Source organism: Rattus rattus, chromosome 9 (genome assembly GCF_011064425.1).
Source record: "Rattus rattus isolate New Zealand chromosome 9, Rrattus_CSIRO_v1, whole genome shotgun sequence".
Taxonomy (NCBI): Eukaryota; Metazoa; Chordata; class Mammalia; order Rodentia; family Muridae; genus Rattus; species Rattus rattus.
The window spans coordinates 34,931,281-34,935,296 of record NC_046162.1 but is presented as its reverse complement, the minus strand read 5'-3'; the positions used below and the strand labels follow the sequence as shown (position 1 = coordinate 34,935,296).

Sequence of the window (4,016 nt, the reverse complement as noted above, 5' to 3'; positions counted from 1 at the left end):
GGGTCTGCATGCTGACGGTTTGTGACTAGTATTGGTATTTACAGCAGTAACATTATTCATGGGGGTGGGGGTCTGTCACTGAGGGAAATGAAATGTAAATTAATAACTGTGAAAATTATAATGTGGTTAAACGGGACACATGGCTGAAGGACTAATAAATTAAGTACCCTCAAAGTCTGAAAGAAAAAAAAAATGTCTTTTAAAAGCAAACATAAAAGCCAAGTGAGGCGAAGCACACCTGGAGTCCCTGCATTTGGGGTGTGGAGGTGGGAGGATTCGTAGTTCAAGGTTATCTTTGGTTACATAGTGAGTTTGAGACCAACCTGAGAAACATGAAACACTTCCTCAAAAAAAAAAAAAAAAAAAAATAGAGAAAGAGATTAAGAGTAGGGAGGTGTGCCAGGGAGATGACACATCAGGTAAAATGTTTGACACCAAACCCTATGAACTGAGTGGCCCACAAGGTGGAAGAAAAGAACAGACTCCTGAAAGTTGCCCTCTCTCTGTGTCTCTGTCTTTCTGTGTGAGTGTGAGTCAGTCTCTCTCTCTCTGGCTCTCTCTCTGGCTCTGGCTCTCCCATCACCCTGCCTATTCCTGATCAGACATTTGTTTGTCTAACCCCTCTAGCCCTTCCTTAGGAAAGCTGTTGATGCTTTCCTAAGACTCAGCCATTGGGGAGGTTGCAAGGGCAGAGGGCAGATATGAAGAAACCGGGAGATGAGTGGGATTGGGGTGCATGATGGGAAACTCACAAGGAATCAATTAAAAGTTTTAAAGTAAATAAACACTAGGGAAAATAGCTGAGAAGAATGAATGAATGCACTGGGCTGGGCAGGTATGTGTCAACTTGATGCCAGCTAGAGTTTTCTGAAAGCAAGAAGCCTCAGCTGAGAAGATCCGTAAGCTCCAGCTGTAAGGCATTAGTAATCGGGGAGGGCCCAACCCATTGTGGATGGTCCCATCCCTGCACTAGTGGTCCTGGGTTCTGTAAGAAAGCAGGTCAAGCAAGCCAGACAAATAAGCCAGTAAGCAGCACTCCTCCATGACCTCTGCTTCAGCTCCCACTTCCAGGTTCCTGACCTGTTTGAGTTCTCATCTTGACTTCCTTTGATGTCACGTAGAAATGCAAGGTGAGACTGCGCAGGCACAGTGGGCCTAGCATAGTCAACACGCCGGTCGCCAGAGGCTGGGTTTGTCGTAAAACCTATGTGACCCCACGGAGACCCTTCAAGAAGTCGCATCTCAACCAGGAGCTAAAGTTGATTGGAGAGTATGGACTCCAGAACAAACGTGAGGTGTGGAGGGTCGAATTTACCCTGGCGAAGATTCGTAAGGCTGCCCGGGAGCTGTTGACACTGGACGAGAAGGATCCTCGGCGTCTGTTTGAAAGCAATGCTCTGCCCGGGCGACTTGTTCGGATTGGGGTGCTGGATGAGGACAAGATGAAGCTGGATTACATTCTGGGCTTGAAGATTTCTTGGAGAGATGGCTGCAGACCCAGGTCTTTTTTTTCTTTTTTTTTTTTTTTTTTTTTTTTTTTCCTTTTTTTTTTCAGAGCTGGGGACCAACTAGGGCCTTGTGCTTTGCTAGGCAAGCACTCTACCACTGAGCCAAATCCCCAACCCCAGACCCAGGTCTTTGAGCTGGGCCTGGACAAATCTATTCACCATGCCCGTGTGCTCATCCGCCAACGTCACATCAGGGTCGGCAAGCAGGTGGTGAACGTCCCATCTTTCATTGTTCGCCTGTACTCCCAGAAGCACATTGACTTCTCCTTCTGTTCTCCTTATGGTGATGGCCACCCAGGCCGAGTGAAGAGGAAGAATGCCAAGAAAGGCCAGGGTGGTGCTGGAGCTGGTGATGATGAGGAAGAGGATTAATTCATACCTTGCTGCACTGGAGGATTGCCTAGTTTTCCAGTTGACAAATAAAACAGAATTAATAGTTGGAAGAAAAAAAAAAAAAAGAAATGCAAGGTGAAATAAACTCTTTCCTCCCCAAGTTGCTTTGATCATGATGCTTCGTCAGAGCAATTGTAACCCTAACTAACACATCTACTCTGTACAATTCAGGATGCCCTACCTAGGGAATGATGCCGCCCACAGCATCTTTCCACACACCTACCAACAGGTCAGCCTAATCTAGACAATGACCACAAGACTCTGCCCTTCCCAGATAACTCAAGCCTGTCAATTTGACAATTAAGAAAACAAGTGCCTTTCTAGTCATCTGGCTTCCATCTTAAGCTGCCCAACATATAAGCTCTACCCCACTTCAGCTTTTGATCCCAACCATTGTTTGATTGTGAGCTGTGCTGGTAGGCACCCAGCAGGTGGTGCTGTTTTGAAATGTTGTAGAAGTTTTTAGGATTGAGTGAATAACTTGGGGTAATGGTGCGGCCCCACTTTCTGCCTGTCCTTTCCTTTCTGACTGTAGACACTGTGGGACCTCAGGCTCCTGCCCCGTGTCTTCCCAAACATGACGGGCTCTGCTTCCCCTGAACTGTAAACCAGAACAAACCCTTCTACCTGATTCAGGTCACAACAATGAGAAAAGTTAATACATATTCATTAACTTTCTATTATACCCTTATCTTTTTGCTCAATTGCTTTTTATACACTTATTTTTTTAATGGGGAAGGGTCAGAGGGCAGTTTGCAGAATTCAGTTCTCTCCTTCCACAATGTGGATCCCCAGGGAAGGAACTCAGGTCACAGGCCTGGCTGCCAGAGCCTTTACTCACTGAACCGTCTCACTGACCCAGTCACTTCACTTTTCTTGTGGTCACGGTCTTCCTTCTTCCACTAGAATGTGAATTCTTCAGGGATGACCAATTGATTCACGCTATTTCCCAGCACACAGACAACACCTGTCAAAGTACAGTCTCCAACCCACAGCATTCGCTTGTCACTTGCTGATATGGCCGTGCCAGGGTCATATAGGTTGTATAGGTTCCCGGAACCCCATCTACTGTAAATACGAAGAGGGAGCCCAAAAGCAGGTCTGCTCTGAGCCTCATGACATAGAGGGCACCCATCTTCAGGGTGGAAGCCATTTGGAGGTGTCCCTTCCCAGAATGGCCTTCCTTAAAATCTCCTGCTCGATGTCCACTGGTGCACAGCAGGGTCCTTGGGATACACAGCTTCCCACCACCTTGGTCACTGTCATAGTGAAGCACCAGACGGAGGGGCTGCAACAAAGGCTGTGATTTCTCACAGCTCTGTAAGCCCAGGGTCACAGTGCCAGCAAGGCAGCTCCTAGGAGCTTCTCCAGGCTTGTAGGAAGTCATGTGCTATTTCTTCTCACAGTGGGGGGTGGGGAGGGTCCTCTGGTTTCTCCTCATAGCACTGCCCCTGGCCTGGCGGTATGATCCCCATGAGATCACCTCATCCTGGCACTATTGCCTCGTAAAGAGGCAGGAAGTCAGCACTGGACCCTACACGTTATTCAGTGGGCAGCGCGCTCCTGAAAATGCCAGGTACAAGGAAGAGTACTTGATAATTATGACATGAGAGATGGGCCACCAAGCGTTTGCATTTATGTCACACTCAGGCCTTGATGTCCTTCCCGGGGCTCATCTATACCTCTCTGTTAGTCTGTCTATGGTCACCAGCCAACAAGATCTCCCTGCCCCCCACCTCAAGAATACCACCATGCAAACCCACAGACCATGGAGGGCCAGCTCAGGTCTGGATATATGCTTGGCAACAAAGCAGCGGTGGTACGATGTAGACGCAGATGTTCTGTTACCTAAGGAGGCCCACTTGGGCCATAAACCCCAGCTGGAAGACGCCTTTCTCTTCCCAGAGGCTGGAGGAGCCGTGTGTGGGGAGCCACGGAGTCACGTGAGTGGGTGCCCGGGCCAGGCAGATTGTCCCCCAGCGCCTGCTTACAGGGCAGCCCACACAGATGAGCCCTTATAGACACAGAATTCGTTTCCCTACAAATGTCTGTGGTTGTAGCAAATAAGGACTGGGAGACACTAAGGCCTACTCAGTTCTGTGGAAGATGCCGCTT

At 48.4% G+C, this 4,016-nt stretch overlaps 1 pseudogene; it reads left to right on the top strand.

Moving 5' to 3' along the window:
- The first annotated feature begins 407 nt into the window (after positions 1-407).
- Positions 408-1,880, top strand: LOC116910268 (annotated as a pseudogene).
- The last annotated feature ends 2,136 nt before the right edge of the window (positions 1,881-4,016 follow it).